We start from the raw sequence: 21,311 nt of genomic DNA, 5'->3' as shown, positions 1-21,311 counted from the left end.
ATTTTCAGCATGTTTCTGATTTACAGAAAACAAGAAAGCAGAATCAAAGTAAATACAACAGTTAAATCAGTAAACGTGAAATAAATTTGCTAGCCTTTGGCTAATTTACATTCACTTTGTTCCTTTATAAAACAGTTACATTCTATGCTATATTGGATCAAAAAGGTTCCATGAGAAGCCAATTTCTACAACACAGCAAAAGAAGTTACTATGGCAGCAAGAGAGATTCAAGAACATTTTGTGCTCTAAAGATACTTTCATACATAGAAGATGCCCTAAGAGCTTAATTTTAAATAATTTATTTCAAATAGCTTTATAGCTTACAATTGACAAGAGCAAACTAAACAGTGAATGTTATATTTTATGCTAGTGAAACTGATTGAAATCAGTAGACGTTGTGCCATTATTGTGTTCTATTTGTAAACTAAGTATAGAGATGAATTCACTGACATGTTCTTGTAGAGTAGACAAGTGGCAGATGCATTAATAAGTTCTTTTTATGCAAAGATGGATTATACTAAATGGATTTAAGAATAGCTTCTCAAAAGACAAATTCATTTTGAAACAATATTTATGCAAATTTAAGGTAAACATAATTTATTATTGAAAATGAACAATTTCTGCTTATATGCTAAATAAGCCTGCAAACAAATATAGGATTTTGTCATTTACGATTTCTTTTTTTTTATGATTAAGAGTCAATGTTTTATAATAAACAAATCTATATAAAAAAAATATAAAAAAAAATATTTCTGAAGGATTCAAATATTAATTCAATAACTTTTTTTTTTTTTTTAAATTGCAGAGTACAGAATTTATATAGTCTTTTTAATAGATGCCCTTTTTTTAAGATCAGTAGATTTTACTGGCATTGCCTTGCCAAATAAATTAAAAATTATTCCTCTTCTTAATTTTATTTTCAGGAGACTTGCGGAATGTTAGGTCAAGAGTTACATTGTTACACATAAAACAGCAATTCTCTCACAAAAACACCTTTTTTTCCCTGCAACAACTTTCCCATCAGAGTTGATTTCCAATCAGGAGATCTAAAGGCCAAAGTGAATGTTAATGAACTATTCCCAAAAGCAAATGTATTTCAAATACAGCAGCTGTTAAATAAAATGTTATAATGAAACAATGCATTTTAGCCAATAATCTTTTGACTATATTGAATATTCTACAATATTTCAAAATGTTATCAAAGATAAAAGTTTTAAGAACGCTTGATCTCATGATCTCACCAAATCAAGTCAAGTAAATCAATGCTATTCACAGTTCTGGTCATTTGGGTTTTAAGAAATTTTATTAGGTGTTCAGATTAGCGTTAACTATTAACATTAACTATTAACATAATGATCCACAATCAGTACTCCCTTACTAAATGAAAAAAGATGCGTGCAGCCCAGTAGCAGCAAGTCCCAGTTGTCACTTGACAACCAAGACTGCAAGGGCTACAAACAGGTCTGATGTAGATTTACGTTACACAGTATGCTGCGACTTGCACCACATGATGTAGATCTTCGTCATTTTGGGTGAAGTACTTAATTTTTTATTTTAAAGAGTCAATTAAACATAGTACAAAAAAACGCTGCAATTGATTATTATTTTTTTATGGGGGGTTTATCTCATATAAAACTGTGTTTCTTTCCACCGCACCCTGAGTTGACTGAAAGGGGATCCTGCACGATCCAGAACCGTGACCTGAAAATTCTACATAATTCTTATGTTTGTCTCTTTCTGACCACAGTGAAGAAGAAAAGATAAGTATTTTTTTACTGCTTTTAAAACATGTATTTGAATCGAGATCTTTTTTGTAAACACATTACTTGATTGCTGATTTATAATGTCCATTTAAAGGGACACAAAAAAAGAAAAAGTTTTTTAAATGAAAACACAAAAAATGAGTATTTTTTTTTAATTAAAACCCTCTATATTTATTAATGGTGTTTCAGGGAAACTCTAAGGGTGCAGAATCCACAGGAAAAAAGTAACAGTTTGCTGAAATGGAGCAGTTGTAAAGGTCCTACTATCCACTTACAGCTTTGTAACTTCATGGTACATAAGTTCATCAAGAAACTAAAGAAACCTCACTAAGGCCCTGATGATTGGAAGTGCAACGAGGCAGTGAAATATTCCAAGGGACCCACCGCTACGTTGAGGGAGCCTGTCAAAATATTTTGAGCTCCTGACATAGCTGCTAACAGGAGGCATTGTGGAGAGGCATTCACTATACATGCCATTTGGTCAGTGATGCTGGCTATAGATAACATCCATTATAGCAAAATAATGTATCCCCTGCCCTGGATAGAATAAGCTCCCTAAACCAATGGGGCCCCCTCAGGTCTCAAAGAAATTTGAGTAGAGTAAAGAATGGGTAGGGATAAGGAGCGCTAGTAGGAAATACCAAATGGTAGAGTGTATAGGTAATGTTAGATATATTGAGGTTGAATTAACAAGCCATCAACTTAGTTGCATTCAATGGCACCAATACGCTCGCCTAACATCGCGGCCGCAGATCTGAATATGCTCTCCTTATTTATGAAAAAAGCTGTCAAAAAGCTGCGCACCAAGTTAACTAGCAGTCATCAATCTCGCTGCTATTCGGCTTTTTCACAACTTTATTTAAATCCTGTCACTAAACACCACCACTATACTAAAATGTTTGACCCCTATCCCGCCACTCCCGAACCGCGCTGCAAATAAATAAAGTTATTAACCCCTATCCCGCTGCTCCCGGAGCCCACCACAACTCTAATAAAGTTATTAACCCCTATCCCTCTGCTCCCGGAGCCCACCGCAACTCTAATAAAGTTATTAACCCCTATCCCGCCGCTCCCAGAGCCCACAGAACTAAATAAAGTTATTAACCCCTATCCCGCCGTTCCCGGACCCCTCCGCAATTAAATATTATTATTAATATTAACCCCTAAACCCCTGGCCTCCCACATCACTACCACTAACTAAACCTATTAACCCCTAAACCGCCAGCCTCCCACATCTCCATAAACTAAATTAAGCTATTAACCCCTAAACCTAACAACTTTACATTAAATATTAACTCATCCCTATCTTATAATAAATTTAAACTTACCTTTAGAATTAACATAAACTATATTAAACTACTAATTAACCTACCCTAACTATTATACTACAACTATATTAAACTATATTAAACTATTAATTAACCTATCATAACTATAATACTAAAATTACATTAAACTAACAATTAAATTAACTATATTACATATTTAAAAACCTAACCCTGCTCAAGTTATTTAAATCTACTATTAAATTACTAAGTTACAAAAAAATAACAACTAAGTTACCCAAAATAAAAAACACTAAGTTACACAAAATAAAAAAAAAAAAAAAAAAAAATATTTAAACTAATTACACCTAATCTAATAGCACTATCAAAATAAAGAAGCCCACCCAAAATAAAAAAACTCTAGCCTACACTAAACTGCCAATAGCCCTTAAAAGGGCCTTTTGCGGGGCATTGGCCCTAAGAAATCAGCTCTTTTTCCTGTTAAAAAAATACAAATACCCCCCCAACAGTAAAACCCTCCACCCACACAACCACCACCCCCAAATAAAAACCTATCTAAAAAACCTAAGCTCCCCATTGCCCTGAAAAGGGCATTTGTATGGGCATTGCCCTTAAAAGGGCATTTAGCTCTTTTACTGCCCAGACCCTACTCTAAAACTAAAACCCACCCAATAAGCCCTTAAATAAACCTAACACTAACCCCCGAAGATCCACTTACAGTTTTCGAAGACTGGACATCCATCCTCATCCAAGCGGCAGAAGTCCTCATGGAAGCGGACAGAAGTCTTCATCCAGACGGCATCTTCTATCTTCATCCATCCGGTGCGGAGCAGCTCCAGCTTCAAGACATCCGGCGTGGAGCATCCTCTTCTTATGACTTCTCTTGAAGAATGAAGTTTCCTTTAAATGACGTCATCCAAGATGTCATCTCTTACATTCCGATTGGCTGACAAAATTCTATCAGCCAATCGGAATTAAAGGGGAAAAAATCCTAGGATTGAGCTTGCATTCTATTGGCTATTCCAATCAGAGAATAGAATGCGAGCTCAATCCTATTGGATGATTGGTTTAGCCAATAGGATGAAAGCTCAATCCTATTGACTGATTGCAACAGCCAATAGGATTTTTTCCCCTTTAATTCCGATTGGCTGATAGAATTCTATCAGCCAATCAGAATTCAAGGGACGCTATCTTGGATGACGTCATTTAAAGGAAACTTCATTATTCAAGAGATGTCGTAAGAAGAGGATGCTCCGCGCCAGATGTCTTGAAGATGGAGCCGCTCCACACCGGATGGATGAAGATAGAAGATGCCATCTGGATGAAGACTTCTGCCTGCTTGGATGAAGACTTCAGCCCACTTGGATGAAGACTTCTGCCGGCTTTGCTGAGGACTTCTGCTGCTTGGATGAGGATGATGTCTGGTCTTCAAAAATTGTAAATGGATCTTCGGGGGTTAGTGTTAGGTTTATTTATGGGTTTATTGGGTGGGTTTTATTTTTGGAGTAGGATCTGGGCAGTAAAAGAGCTAAATGCCCTTTTAAGGGCAATGCCCATACAAATGCCCTTTTCAGGGCAATGGGGAGCTTAGGTTTTTTAGATTTTATTTGGGGCTGTTGGTTGTGTGGGTGGTGAGTTTTACTGTTGGGGGGGTATTTGTATTTTTTTTAACAGGTAAAAGAGCTGATTTATTTGGGGCAATGCCCCACAAAAGGCCCTTTTAAGGGCTATTGGCAGTTTAGTGTAGGCTAGGTTTTTTTTGTTTTATTTTGGGTGGGCTTTTTTATTTTGATAGGGCTATTAGATTTGGTGTAATTAGTTTAAATATTTGATAATTTATTTTTTATTTTGTGTAACTTAGTGTTTTTTATTTTGTTTAACTTAGTGTTTTTTATTTTGTGTAAGTTAGTTGTTATTTTTTGTGACTTAGTAATTTTTAATAGTAGATTTAAATAACTTTAGGGTTAGGTTTTTAAATATATAATATAGTTAATTTAATTGTTAGTTTAATGTAATTTTAGTATAATAGTTAGGGTAGGTTAATAAATAGTTTAATATAGTTTAATGTAATTGTAGGATAATAGTTAGGGTAGGTTAATTAGTAGTTTTTATATAGTTTATTTTAATTCTAAAGGTAAATTTAAATTTATAAGGATGAGTTAATATTTAATGTAAAGTTAGCGGGTTGTTAGGCTTAGGGGTTAATAGCTTAATTTAGTTTATGGCGATGTGGGGGGCTGGCGGTTTAGGGGTTAATAAGTTTACTAAGTGGTAGTGATGTGGGAGGCCAGGGGTTTAGGGGTTAATACATTTATTTAGTTGTGGAGGGGTCCGGGAGCGGGGGGATAGGGGTTAATAACTTTATTAGAGTTGCAGTGGGCTCCGGGAGTGGAGGGATAGGGGTCAATAACTTTATTAGAGTTGCGGTTGGATCCGGGAGCGGCAGGATAGGGGTTAATAACTTTATTCGAGTTGTGGTGGGCTCCGGGAGCAGAGGGATAGGGGTTAATACATTTATTTAGTTGCGGCGGTGTCGGGGAGCGGCGGAATAGGGGTTAATAACATTATGTAGGTGGTGGCAATGTCGGGGCGGCAGATTAGAGGTGTTTAGATTTGGGTAACATGTTAGGGTGTTCGGTGTAAACGTATCTTGTTTTCTACCATAGAAATCAATGAGATATCTGGCAGCATCGAACATAAGCTTTTTCTGCTTTCAGACTCCCATTGATTCCTATGGCATCCATGGCCTCCAGGGTTTGCGGATTGAAAACCAGGTATGCTGGGCCGGAATAGTGGCGAGCGTACCTGTTAGAAATGTGTTAACTTGCCAAAGTTTTCTGATAGTGCCAAATTTGTATTCGGAACATCTGTAATGACGTAAGCATCGATCTGTGTCGGATTGAGACCGGCGGATCGTATGTTACGTCACAAATTACAACTTTTGCCGGTCTGTAGGCTTTGATAACTAGGTTAAATCAGGATCATCACAATTACGCTGTGGAATTGCGGTTGACAGCTTGATAAATATCCCTCATAGTATTCAACTAATTTAGATTTATATAACAATACCACTGGTTTTGATAGTATATATGAATGTGGTGTATTAATACTGTTGAGTTTCACAAAATGTTAAAGCATACTAGAAATAACGGAGAAAGAGGGTAGTAATAAAAGAAAATAAAAGATGGAAAAAATGCTATTTCAGAATTCTATAGTGATCTATAGTTATTTATTCAATACCATCAGACAAAATCTTAAACTATAATACACATATAATTTTCATATAATTTTGAGTGTCCTGGTTATAACCACCAGGGTTGATAATATAGGTAGTAAAAAAGGTTGGCCAACCTAAAATAAGAAATCGTCACTATGAGAGTGCTAACGATAACAAATAATCCAAAATAGTCCATCTGTGATTAAAAGGCTTCATGCGGCTTCATAAAAAAGTGTCCCATAAACTTTTGTCCATAATGCTAGATGTTATTACCATTGCGATTAAACATCTAACCTTATGTGAGTATAGAAGCAATTCTTCCTTAGCATGATGTCTCACTTTGTAGGTCTGTATACTGGCCATCTGCCTTCATAGGTCTATCTCCTGAAACTTGTCTCCACTAATCGCTCTTGGAGCTGCAGCAGTCCTGTAGCGTGACTGGTATCGCAGTCTTTTTTTGTGGTCACGTGACAAGCTGGAACGGCCCTATGGCAAGCTGGTTGTTTTCCAAATTCCACTGCTAGTATCCTGCTTATATTATGAAAACACCAAAAGAAAGGAATATTTTAATTGACATGAATAAGACAAATACAGATAGTAATGGCTACATATACTCAGGCTTGAAAAACAAATCTAGCTTCTATCCGAAACAAGAGAAAGGACATTTTATAGAAACCTTTGAAAAATTGATCCTAGAAAATATTAACAAAATTAAACAAAGTGACAAAATTAAACACAATGCAACCCTAAAACAAGGGAGGAGGGATAGTGATCCTAGATAAAACCAAGTATAACGATATGATAACTGAACGGATTAATCAAGAAAGTACCTATAAAAATCTTAAGCGCAAACCAACACAAATATACTAAATATTTCTCAAACACCTATTGGGCAAAGCAAAGACACTAGGGATTAATAACGATAAAGAACCCGATTTCCTGTGCTCACAAGATCCGATCATACCAGTTATATATATACCCTCCCTAAGATACATAAAAACATAGAAAATCCCCCAGGAAGGGCGATAATTTCAGGGATTAACTCACTAACTTCTAATTTATCAGCCTATATAGACAAATATCTTTAAAAATATGTTACCACTCTACCATCACACTTGCGAGATTCCACCAATCTGTTAATTTTACTGAATAATATAGAATGGAAAAAGGACTATGTACTAGTCACATGTGATGTTCATTCTCTATATACAGTACATGCATCAAACATTAAGATGGCATAAAATCCGTAGACCACTTCCTAAGCATAGATAGTAGTATGAACAAAGATCAATTTTTTTTTGTTATTCTAGATGGTATAAGATTCATCTTAACACATAACTTCTTCATGTATGAGGATATTTTCTATGAACAGATTTGCGGGACTGCTGTGGGTACAAAATTTGTGCCCAGCTACGCAAATCTGTTCATGGGATTATGGGAACTAGAATTTCTTGAAAAAACACCATTTAAGAAAAATGTCATCCTATTATATAAAAGGCCAAGTTTGTTTGTCCGAAGGTGACAGACAGCACGAGGACAAACACACCTGGCCTTTGAGTCCCTGCTCCTGCTGGTGATCCGATCTGCGCCGCGATAGGAGTGGGCATGGCTGGACGTGAGCGGGGGCATGGCCGGGGCATGGCCTGAAGTGATTGCCCGTGAAGGGGGCGTGGCCTGGCATGAAGGGGCGTGGTCGGGCGCAATATCACAATGGAAGATGGGAGAGAGATAGAGAGAGGGGAGAGAGATAGAGAAGGGAGAGAAAGAGAGGGGGAGAGAGACAGCAAAAGACAAGGGGGAGAAAGAGAGGGGGAGAGACAGCAAAAGACAGGGAGGAGAGAGACAGTAAAAGAGAGGGGGGAGAGAGACAGCAAAAGAGAGAAGGGGAAAGAGACATTAAAAGAGAGAGGGGGAGAGAGACAGCAAAAGAGAGAGGGGGAGAGACAGCAAAAGAGAGGGGGGAGAGACAGCAAAAGAGAGGGGGGATAGAGACATCAAAAGAGAGAGGGGGAGAGAGACAGCAACAGAGAGGGGAAGAGAGCACAAAATATAGGGGGGAAGAGCACAAAAGGGGGGGGGAGAGCGCAAAAGAGAGAGGGGAAGAGAGACGACAAAAGAGAAAGGGGGAGAAAGACAGCAAAAGAGAGAGGGGGAGAGAGACAGCAAAAGAGAGGGGGAGAGAGACAGCAAAAGAGAGAGGGGGAGAGAGACAGCAAAAGAGAGAGGGGGAGAGAGACAGCAAAAGAGAGAGGGGGAGAGAGACAGCAAAAGAGAGGGGTAGAGAGACAGCAAAAGAGAGAGAGGGAGAGAGACAGCAAAAGAGAGGGGGGAAGAGAGACAGCAAAAGAGAAGGGGGATAGAGACAGCAAAAGAGAGAGGGGGAGAGAGACAGCAAAAGAGAGGGGGAGAGAGAGAAAAAGAGAGGGGGGGAAGAGCGCAAAAGAGAGGGGGGAGAGAGAGCGCAAAAGAGAAGGGGGAGAGAGACAGCAAAAGAGAGGGGGGGAGAGACGGCAAAAGAGAGGAAGAGAGAGACAGCAAAAGAGAGAGGGGGAGAGAGACAGCAAAAGAGAGGGGGGATAGAGACAGCAAAAGAGAGAGTGGTAGAGAGACAGCAAAAGAGAGGGGGAGAGAGCACAAAAGAGAGGGGGAAGAGCGCAAAAGAGAGGGGGAGAGAGAGCGCAAAAGAGAGGGGGAAGAGAGAGCGCAAAATAGGGGGGAGAGAGAGAGCGTAAAAGAGAGGGGGGGAAGAGCGCAAAAGAGAAGGGGGAGAGAGAGCACGAAAGAGAGGGGGAGAGAGCGCAAAAGAGAGGGGTGGTGAGAGAGCGCAAAAGAGAGGGGGTGAGAAAGTGCAAAAGAGAGGGGGGTGAGAGAGCGCAAAAGAGAGGGGGGAGAGAGAGCGCAAAAGAGAGGGGGGAGAGAGAGCGCAAAAGAGAGGGGGGAGAGAGAGCGCAAAAGAGAGGGGGGAGAGAGAGCGCAAAAGAGAGGGGGGAGAAAGCACAAAAGAGAGAGAGGAGAGAGAGCGCAAAAGAGAGGGGGGAGAGAGAGCACAAAAGAGAGGGGGGAGAGAGAGCGCAAAAGAGAGGGGGAGAGAGAGCACAAAAGAGAGGGGGAGAGAGCGCAAAAGAGAGGGGGGAGAGAGAGAGCGCAAAAGAGAGGGGGGGGAGAGAGAAGCAAAAGAGAGGGGGGAGAGAGACAGCAAAAGAGAGGGGGGAGAGAGACAGCAACACAGAGAGGGGGAGAGAGACAGCAACAGAGAGAGGGGGAGAGAGACAGCAAAAGAGAGAGGGGGAGAGAGACAGCAAAAGAGAGGGGGGAGAGAGACAGCAAAAGAGATGGGGGAGAGAGACAGCAAAAGAGAGAGGGGGAGAGAGACAGCAAAAGAGAGAGGGGGAGAGAGACAGCAAAAGAGAGGGGGAGAGAGAGCAAAAGAGAGGGGGGAGAGAGAGCGCAAAAGAGAGGGAGAGAGAGACAGCAAAAGAGAGGGGGAGAGAGTGCAAAAGAGAGGGCGGAAGAGAGAGGGCAAAAGAGAGGGGGGAAGAGCGCAAAAGAGGGGGGGGAGCGCAAAAGAGAGGGGGGAGAGAGAGCGCAAAAGAGAGGGTGGAGAGAGAGCGCTAAAGAGAGGGGGAGAGAGAGCGCGCAAAAGAGAGGGGGAGAGAGAGCGCAAAAGAAAGGGTGGGAGAGAGAGCGCCAAAGAGAGGAGAGAGAGCACAAAAGAGAGGGGGGAGAGAGAGCGCAAAAGAGAGGGGAGAGAGAGAGGGGGGGAGCGCAAAAGAGAGGGGGAGAGAGAGAGCACAAAAGAGAGGGGGAGAGAGAGAGCGCAAAAGAGAGGGGGAAAGAGCGTGCAAAAGAGTAGGGGAGAGAGAGAGCGCAAAAGAGTAGGGGGGAGAGAAAAAGCTCAAAAGAGATGGGGAGAGAGCTCAAAATAGAGGGGGGAGAGAGAGCGCAGAAGAGAGGGGGGAGAAAGAGAGCAAAAGAGAGAGGGGGAGAGAGAGAGAGCGCAAAAGAGAGGGGGAAAGAGAGCTCAAAAGAGAGGGGGGAGAGAGAAAGCTCAAAAGAAAGGGGGAGAGAGAGCAAAAGAGAGGGGGAGGGAGAGAGCGCAAGAGGTGGGACCGCTGTACTGCAAAAAATGGCCCGTGTGAACGGGCTTTAGGACTAGTTATGTATAAAAGGTACATAGATGATTTGTTCTTATTCTGGCAGGGTACTGAGAGTAATCTATCAAAATGCATAGAAGAAATGAATATAAATAACATTAACCTCAAATTTACAGCAGAATATACCACACAAAAAGTACATTACTTGGATATTGAAATAGAGAATAATGAAATTAGCACCAGGACTTACTTCAAGGAAGTTGATGCAAACATCTTTATTCATGAAACCAGTTGACATCTACATAGATGGAAACATAACATACCAAAAGGGCAATTTCTTAGAATCAAATGCAACTGTAAAAAAGATGAAGACTTCAAAACCCAATCTTTAGGTTAAAAGAATAAATTTATAGAGAGAGGTTATAATGAAGAGTTAGTGCAAATAAAAAGAAATAAAAGAAATAAAGCCCAAATAGTAAAAAGAATAGCTTTTTTACAATACAGAACCAAAACACAAAACAGTGTAAAGAATGATGAGATATTTATCCCATTCATCACCACATACAATGAGAATAGAGGAAATCTAGAAAAAAATCATTAAAAAACATTGGAGGGTAATACAAGCAGACCCTCACATAGGAATGCATCTACCAGCAGCCCCAAAATCAGTTTATCGCAAAGCCAGGAATTTGAAAAGCATCCTAGCACCCACATTGAAAAATAATACACACAAAAATTGCCAAAGGAGTCCTGCGGGAAACTTTATAAGGTTTTACCCTTGCAGAATATGTAAATCATGTAGACATTCAATAAAGACTAAATCATTCAAATCCAACCAGACCGGTAAGGAATACAAAATAAAACATACAATAAGATGCATGTATAAAAAAAATATTTATTTAATAGAGTCTAAAAATTGTGGCAAACAATAAACTGGCGAGACGGAAAGAACCATAAGGGAGAGAAAAAGAGAACACATCCTCTCCATAGAACATTCAGAAGATTATAGGAATATCGACCTCACAGTCTCAAAACACTTTAGAAGGTGTAATAACAGTAATCTTGTTTTTAGGTTCACAGCTATTGCAAAAGTAAAACAAAACAAAAGCGGATGGAATCAGTCAAACAATCTTCTTAAAACTGAAGCCAAGTGGATTTTTGAACTCCAAACCGTACAACCTAAAGGGTTAAATATAGACTGCAGTTTAAATTACTTTCTCAATTAGAACATATCCCTTGAGTCTGTAAATACACAATCTTCACCTCTGCACCTCTTTATTTTCTAAGTTGAAATCGCTATTTAAACTGTAACCCTACTGTAGATATGCACTTTTTTCTGTGTACTATTAAAGAAAACTGCTTAGAAAATGACAATGTATATATAAAATGTCTGTTAACATATTGTACCAATAATCGTGGTATTGGTTGGAGAAAAGATTATTAATGTAATCTATGCAACCCTATACGAAATGCCTTTGCAATAACTGCAAAAGGATTTGAACATTTTAGTGAAAAGGAGACCTGGGGGTCGATCCGATAAAAATCGTCGCCCGCAAAAGCCGGCGACGCCAATATTTACGCTGGTTTGGCATCACATATACGGCGTAACCTAGAAGTTACGCGCGTATATTTCTGCCGTCGCCCGAAGATTTTTGGGCCATAGGCAGGTATACCAAACCAGCGCAGTTTGGTATCCAATATGCAGCGTAAGGACTTACATGGCGAAAATGGAGAAATCTTACTCCATTTTCACCTCGCCACAAAAAGCAGCCGTAAGAAGCCTTACGCTGACTATTGGAGCCCCGTAACTCCCTAAACTAGCTAGAAAATAAACCTAACACCTAACGCATGCGCAATGTCTATCTACCTGTCACCCGCGATCCCCCCCCCCGAAATCCCTAATAAAGTTATTAACCCCTAAACCCCCGCTCCCGGACCAATCCGCCATCTACATAAACTAACCCCCTACTGTGAGCCCCTAAACCGCCGCCATCTACCTTATCTATCCCCTAATCTGACCCCTTACACCACCACCACCTATATAAAAATTATTAACCCCTAATCTAATCCCCCTATACCGCCGCCAGCTATATTAATATTATTAACCCCTAATGTATGCCCCTTACACCGCCGCCATCTCTTTTAAAATTATTAACCCCTAATTTAATCTACCTACCCCGCCGCCAGCTATATTATCTATATTAACCCTAAGTATATTATAATTAATATAGTTATTACATTATATATATTAACTATATTAACCCTAATTATATTAGGGTTAATATAGTTAATATAGTTACTATAGTATTTATATTAACTATATTAACTCTATCTAACCCTAACACCCCTAACTAAATTTATATTAAATAAATCTAATTCATATTATAAACTAAAATATTCCTATTTAAATCTAAATACTTACCTATAAAATAAACCCTAAGATAGCTACAATATAATTAATAATTACATTGTAGCTATGTTAGGGTTTATATTTATTTTACAGGTAAATTGTTAATTATTTTAACTAGGTATAATAGCTATTAAATAGTTATTAACTATTTAATATCTACCTAGTTATAATAATTACCCAATTACCTGTAAAATAAATCCTAACCTAAGTTACAAATGCACCTACACTATCAATAAATTAAATAAACTACAAATATCTATCTAAAAATACAATTAAATTAACTAAACTAAATTACAAAAAAAAACAAACACTAAATTACAAAAAAAAAAAAAAGATTACAAGATTTTTAAGCTAATTACACCTATTCTAACCCCCCTAATAAAATAATAAAGCCCCCCAAAATAAAAAAAATTCCCTGCCCTATTCTAAATTAAAAAAAGTTCAAAGCTCTTTACCTTACCAGCCCTTAAAAGGGCCTTTTGTGGGGCATGCCCCAAAGAATTCAGCTCTTTTGCATTTAAAAACATATACAATACCCCCCCATTACAACCCACCACCCACATACCCCAATTCTAAACCCACCCAAACCCCCCTTAAAAAAGCCTAACACTACCCCCCTGAAGATCTCCCTACCTTGTCTTCACCACACCGGGCCGAACTCCTCATCCGATCCAGGCGATGTCTTGCTCCAAGAGGCAAAGAAAAATTCTTCCTCCGGCGATGTCTTCCTCCAAGAGGCAAAGAAGAATTCTTCCTCCCGGCGACGTCTTCCTCCAAGCGGCAGCAAAGTCTTCTTCCTTCCGGCAGCATCTTCCATGAAGCGGCATCTTCAATCTTCTTTCTTCGCTCCGCCACCGCGGAGCATCCATCCCGGCCGACGACTGAACGACGAATGAGGTACCTTTAAATGACGTCATCCAAGATGGCGTCCGCCGAATTCCGATTGGCTGATAGGATTCTATCAGCCAATCGGAATTAAGTTAGAAAAATCTGATTGGCTGATTGAATCAGCCAATCAGATTCAAGTTCAATCCGATTGGCTGATTGGTTCAGCCAATCGGATTGAACTTGAATCTGATTGGCTGATTCAAACAGCCAATCAGATTTTTCTACCTTAATTCCAATTAACTGATAGAATCCTATCAGCCAATCGGAATTCGACGGACGCCATCTTGGATGACGTCATTTAAAGGAACCTCATTCGTCGGGAAGTCGTCGTGCCGGAAGGATGCTCCGCGGCGGAGGAGCGAAGTAAGAAGATTGAAGATGCCGATTTGCTTGAAGACATCGCTGATGGAAGAAGACTCTCTGCCGCTTGCTTCAAGACATCGCCCGGATGGAAGAAGACTTCACTGCCGCTTGCTGGAACACATCGCCCGGATCGGATCAGGAGTTCTGCCCGGCGGGGTGAATACAAGGTAGGGAGATTTTCAGGGGGGGTAGTGTTAGGTTTATTTAAGGGGGGTTTGGGTTAGATTAGGGGTATGTGGGTGGTGGGTTGTAATGTTGGGGGGTGGTATTGTGTTTTTTTTTGCAGGCAAAAGAGCAGTTTTCTTTGGGGCATGCCCCCACAAAAGGCCCTTTTAAGGGCTGGTAAGGTAAAAGAGCTTTGAACTTGTTTTAATTTAGAATAGTGTAGGGAATTTTTTTATTTTGGGGGGCTTTATTATTTTATTAGGGGGCTTAGAATAAGTGTAATTAGCTTAAAAATCTTGTAATCTTTTTTTTATTTTTTGTAATTTAGTGTTTGTTTTTTTGTAATTTAGTTTAGTTTATTTAATTGTATTTTTAGATAGATATTTGTAGTTTATTTAATTTATTGATAGTGTAGGTGTATTTGTAACTTAGGTTAGGATTTATTTTACAGGTAATTGGGTAATTAATTTAACTAGGTAGCTATTAAATAGTTAATTTATATTTAATAGCTATTATACCTAGTTAAAATAATTAACAATTTACCTGTAAAATAAATATAAACCCTAACATAACTATAATGTAATTATTAATTACATTGTAGCTATCTTAGGGTTTATTTTATAGGTAAGTATTTAGATTTAAATAGGAATATTTTAATTAATAATATTAATATTAGATTTATTTTAATAAGAGTTTAGTTAGGATGTTAGAGTTAGATAGGGTTATTATACTTAATATATACAGGGAGTGCAGAATTATTAGGCAAGTTGTATTTTTAAGGATTAATTTTATTATTGAACAACAACCATGTTCTCAATGAACCCAAAAAACTCATTAATATCAAAGCTGAATAGTTTTGGAAGTAGTTTTTAGTTTGTTTTTAGTTATAGCTATTTTAGGGGGATATCTGTGTGTGCAGGTGACTATTACTGTGCATAATTATTAGGCAACTTAACAAAAAACAAATATATACCCATTTCAATTATTTATTTTTACCAGTGAAACCAATATAACATCTCAACATTCACAAATATACATTTCTGACATTCAAAAACAAAACAAAAACAAATCAGTAACCAATATAGCCACCTTTCTTTGCAAGGACACTCAAAAGCCTGCCATCCATGGATTCTGACAGTGTTTTGATCTGTTCACCATCAACATTGCGTGCAGCAGCAACCACAGCCTCCCAGACACTGTTCAGAGAGGTATACTGTTTTCCCTCCTTGTAAATCTCACATTTGATGATGGACCACAGGTTCTCAATGGGGTTCAGATCAGGTGAACAAGGAGGCCATGTCATTAGATTTTCTTCTTTTATACCCTTTCTTGCCAGCTACGCTGTGGAGTACTTGGACGCGTGTGATGGAGCATTGTCCTGCATGAAAATCATGTTTTTCTTGAAGGATGCAGACTTCTTCCTGTACCACTGCTTGAAGAAGGTGTCTTCCAGAAACTGGCAGTAGGACTGGGAGTTGAGCTTGACTCCATCCTCAACCCGAAAAGGCCCCACAAGCTCATCTTTGATGATACCAGCCCAAACCAGTACTCCACCTCCACCTTGCTGGCATCTGAGTCGGACTGGAGCTCTCTGCCCTTTACCAATCCAGCCACGGGCCCATCCATCTGGCCCATCAAGACTCACTCTCATTTCATCAGTCCATAAAACCTTAGAAAAATCAGTCTTGAGATATTTCTTGGCCAGTCTTGACATTTCAGCTTGTGTGTCTTGTTCAGTGGTGGTCGTCTTTCAGCCTTTCTTAACTTGGCCATGTCTCTGAGTATTGCACACCTTGTGCTTTTGGGCACTCCAGTGATGTTGCAGCTCTGAAATATGGCCAAACTGGTGGCAAGTGGCATCTTGGCAGCTGCACGCTTGACTTTTCTCAGTTCATGGGCAGTTATTTTGCGCCTTGTTTTTTCCACACGCTTCTTGCGACCCTGTTGACTATTTTGAATGAAACGCTTGATTGTTCGATGATCACGCTTCAGAAGCTTTGCAATTTTAAGAGTGCTGCATCCCTCTGCAAGATATCTCACTATTTTTGACTTTTCTGAGCCTGTCAAGTCCTTCTTTTGACCCATTTTGTCAAAGGAAAGGAAGTTGCCTAATAATTATGCACACCTGATATAGGGTGTTGATGTCATTAGACCACACCCCTTCTCATTACAGAGATGCACATCACCTAATATGCGTAATTGGTAGTAGGTTTTCGAGCCTATACAGCTTGGAGTAAGACAACATGCATAAAGAGGATGATGTGGTCAAAATACTCATTTGCCTAATAATTCTGCACTCCCTGTATATAATATAATAACAATATTAACTATATTAACCCTAATATAATTAGGGTTAATATAGATAATATATCTAATATAATAACTATATTAACTATATAAACCCTAATATAATTAGGGTTAATATAGTTAATATAGCTTGCGGCGGTGTAGGGGGATTAGATTAGGGGTTAATACATTTATTATAGGTGGCCGCGGTGTAGGGGGATGTAGATTGTAGGCAAAAGAGCAGTTTACTTTGTGACAAAGCCCCGCCAAAAGCCCTTTTAAGGGCTGGCAAAAGAGCTGTTACTTTGGGGCATGCCCCACAAAAAGCCCTTTTAAGGGCTGGCAAAAGAGCTGTTACTTTGGGGCAATGCCACGCAAAAAGCCCTTTTCAGGGCTATTTGTAGGGTTAGACTTAGGTTTAGTGGTAGGGATAGTTTAGTATTTTAGGGGTTAAATAATTTAATATAGATGGCGGCGGGGTAGGGGGATTAGATTAGGGGTTAATAATTTTAAAATAGCGGCGGGGTAGGGGCTCACTTTAGGGGGTAGGTAAGGTAGATGGTGGCGGTGTTAGGGGCTCACTTTAGGGGGTTATAGATTTAATATAGCTGGCGGCGGTTTAGGGGTTAATAACTTTTTAGGTTGTGGCGGGGTTTGGGAGCGGCGGTTTAGGGGTTAATACATATTTTATTGTTAGGATAGAGAGGGGGGATAGCGGATAGAGGGTTAGACGTGTCGGGCTATGTTAGGGAGGCGTGTTAGACGTGTCGGGCTATGTTAGGGAGGCGTGTTAGACAGTGCGGGTGATTTAGACTTTAGTCAGGTTTTGTAGGCGCCGGCAGTTTCTAACGTGCCGCAAGACACTGGCGACGCCAGAAATTTGTACTTGCGCAGATTTCTGGACATCGCTGGTTTGTCAGACTTACGGCACGTTAGCATCTGACGGCGACATATATGGGATAGCTCGAGTTTCGAGCTGAAACTGCGGGCGACGCGGGTTCCCTCGCTTGCGCCGCAAACTGCGATCTATATCGGATCGCGCCCAGAAGCTCTAAAAACAGACTACAAAAATAAAAATAAAAGCATTGCTTAACTGAAATCCATACAGTTTAAGTTAAACTCATTCAGGAAAAGGGTAAAAATAAGGACAACAAGGAGTTAAACAAATTACAACACACTCGATCGAGAGGGTATAAATTACCCATTAGTGCCTACAGGTGTTTGCTTGAGAAAGGCTGAGACAAACAGCCGAAATGAATTGCAGTAAATTGCCTGTAAGCAGGATACTTACAGTGGAATTTGGACACAACTAGCTTGCCGTAGGGCCGCTCCAGCTAGTCACGTGACCGCAAGGAAAGACTGTGAAACCACTCACGCTACAAGACTGCTTCGGCTCCAGGATCGGTAAGTGAGACAGCAAGCTAAGGAAGAATTGCATCTACACTCACATAAGGTCAGAAGTTTAATCATAAAGGTAACAACATCTAGCATTACAGACAACAGTTTATGGGACACTTTTTTATGAAGCTGCATAACGGGCATACCTTTTAATCACAGATGGACTATTTTCATTAGCACTCTCGTAGTGACGATTTCTTATTATAGGTGGGCCAACCTTTTTTATTATCTGTATTATCAACCCTGGTGGTTATAACCAGGACACTTAAAATTATATTAAAATTATATGTGTATTATATATTATATGGCACGCCGCTCCAGTCGTTGCTAGGGGCATGGCGTCTTCTTCCTTGCTTGTTGCCTAGGGCTGTGTGGGCTCTGGAGGCGTGCAGCGCTGACGTCATCACTGCCCGCTCCCTGATGCCGGTCTCACGCTGTGGCGCCAATCCTACACTATTTAAATCTATTCAGTACGATCTATAACTGCCCAAGTATAGGTGATACTTTGTGTGCTCCTGAGTGTGATAGATCGTACTATAATTGCTGGATTACTTATTGCTGCTGAAACTTTGCCTGTCTGACTACTCTGCCTCTTAACCCAATAATTGCTGGATTGATTTTTGCTGCTGAACTTTGCCTGTCTGACTACTATGTCTCTTAACCCTTTAATTGCTGGACTGCTTTACTGTTGCCAAATCCTGCCTGCCTGACCATTCTAGTGGTGTGCCCGTGGACTGCTTTACTGTTGCCAAATCCTGTCTGCCTGACCATTCTAGTGGTGTGCCTTTGGACTGCTTTACTGTTGCCGAATCCTGCCTGACCATTCTAGTGGTGTGCCCTTGGACTGCTTTACTGTTGCCGAATCCTGCTTGCCTGACCATTCTACTGGTTATTCTTGGACCGCTCTGCAATTGTCACTGGGGACTGTCCTGCCTGTGGTGAGTGCCGCCTACCTCATCTTACTTACTTTCTCTGCTCTGGGATATTCCCTATCTTTCCGGCTCGACGCCGGGATAACAAGACTACTGGCTGAGTTCTGTCTGATAGAGGAATATCCCATGAGCATTACATTATATATGTGAAACTCAACAGTATTAACACACCACATTCATATATACTATCAAAACCAGTGGTTTGGTTATATAAATCAGAATAAGTTGATTGCTATATATCTAACATTACATATACACCATTTGGTATTTGCTACTAGCACTCCTTATCCCTACACATTCTTTACTTTATAAATAACACCCAGCATTGCCGCCCATAATAACGATGTCAAGTATACCTTGGAATATAACTGCTGCGCCTAACCACTAATCCTAATACACATCAAAACCAAAATACCCCATGATCGCAAATTAGAACTTAACTTAATAATGAATATCTAAACTGCCACATAGCCACTGCAAGTACCTACTCTCTCAACCGCCACTTACCCACCACAAGTACCTATCCTGTTAACCCCTAACCTGCCACATACCCATTGCAAGTACCTACCCTGTTAACCTCTCAACCACCAAATACCCACCACAAGTACCTATCCTGTTAACACCTAAACCACCACATACCCACCACAAATATCTACCCTTTTAAACCCTAAACTAACACATACCCAAAATAAGTAACCATCTAAACTATTAACCCTTATACCTCCACATACTCACCACAAGTACTCATCTTAACTATTAATCCCTATACCACCACATACCCACCGCAAGTAGCTATCTAAACTATTAACCCCTATACTACTAGCCCACCGCACGTACCTATCTAAACTGTTAACCCCTATATCACCACATGCCTACCGCAACTGACCTACACTATTAACTCTAAACTGCCACAATGCCCAATACAAACAAACCCTACTCTACCTAATACCTAAACCCCCCTCTAAACTAAACTCCCTAATTTACTTAAAAAAAATCTGTTACAGAAAAAAAAGTTACAGAAAATAAAAAAAGACAGTATACGAAAAAAAAAGAAACATTATACAAAACACTAATCTACATGCCCCATAAAAAAACACCCTACAACTAGCACTAAAATAAATTACAATATCCCTTGAAAGGGCCCTTTGACGGGAATTCAAAACATCTGTTTACAAATTTTAAAAAATTTCATGACCCCCCTCTACAATACAAGTAACCCACATCCCCCAAAATAACAAAGTCTTCCTTAAAAAAAAATTATCCTAAAAAATAACATTTAAAATAAAATAGACTATGCTTCAAAATAAAAAATACACTCCAAAAAGCCTTAAATAACCCCAAAGTTTGTACCATGCGAAAAATACAGATACTTTTGATCCAACGTTGGGCCCTCTTCAACCTGGGGTCCAGGTGCTGAGGGCCGATCTTCGTGCTGGTGGTGGTGGACTTCAGAAGCCTCTTCTGCTGCCTCTGCTCTGCATCATCTTCAATGCCAAGGCTCTCTTCATCTACGGTTCAGGTGCCGGGGGATCATCTTTGAAACGACAGACTTTGGCGGCCTCTTCCCCTGCATCAGCTCTGTTTTTTCCTTCTAATCTTTAGCTTTCTTCCTAGAGCCCTCTTCTTCATGGGGTTGCCACCACACATTGAATTTTTGGAAGTGCGGAGTCCCTTTACATAGGGATAACGCTTCATCATCGTTATTGGCTTTTTTTTTAATAAGCCAATTCCTAATTAATCAGCCAATAGAAAGAAATTGTTTTATTTAAAATTCTAATCATCCAATAGAAAATCATTTATTTTCTATTGAATGATTAGAATTTTAAATAAAAAAGTTAGATTTCACCATGGCAGCCAGCACGCGCCATGACTAGAGGGAGGCGAAACATTATCTCAGTACTATGCTTATAAAATGTATTTAGTGCTTAATGCCCCTTTAAATTGACATGAAACACAAACATTTTCTTTCCTGATTCCGATAAAGCATATACTTATTTAACAATTTTCCAGTTTACTTTTATTATCCAACTTTCTTTGTTCTCCTGGTATCCTTTTTTGAAAAGCATACTTAGGTAGGTTAAGGAGCTGGGAGCTATCTGCTGATTGGTGACTGTACATATATGCCTGTTGTCATTGGCTTTACCTATGTGTCCAGCTAGCTCCCAGTAGTGCATTGCTGCTCCTTTAATAAAGTATGTCAATAGAAGAAGCTAAATTGATAAATAGAAGTAAATTGGAAAACTGATTAAAATGAGATGCCTTATATGAATCAAGAAAGAAAAAAAAATGGGTTTCATGTCCCTTTAAAGCTGTGTTTTTTATTTACAATTAGCGTTTAAATTGCAACTGTAATTTTTTTGCTGTTTGATGCTTCAATTTCATATGGTAACAATAATATTCTAGCTACTTTGTATTTGTAAATGTGTGAAAATCAAGGTTACAGTATGCACAGATCTCAAAATTGGTTTCTGACAAAAAACTGCTGGCTAAATTTAAATAAACCTTTCAG

This window comes from Bombina bombina, chromosome 2 (assembly GCF_027579735.1).
Source record: "Bombina bombina isolate aBomBom1 chromosome 2, aBomBom1.pri, whole genome shotgun sequence".
In the NCBI taxonomy this organism is placed as follows: Eukaryota; Metazoa; Chordata; class Amphibia; order Anura; family Bombinatoridae; genus Bombina; species Bombina bombina.
Note: the sequence above shows the minus strand (reverse complement) of the source record.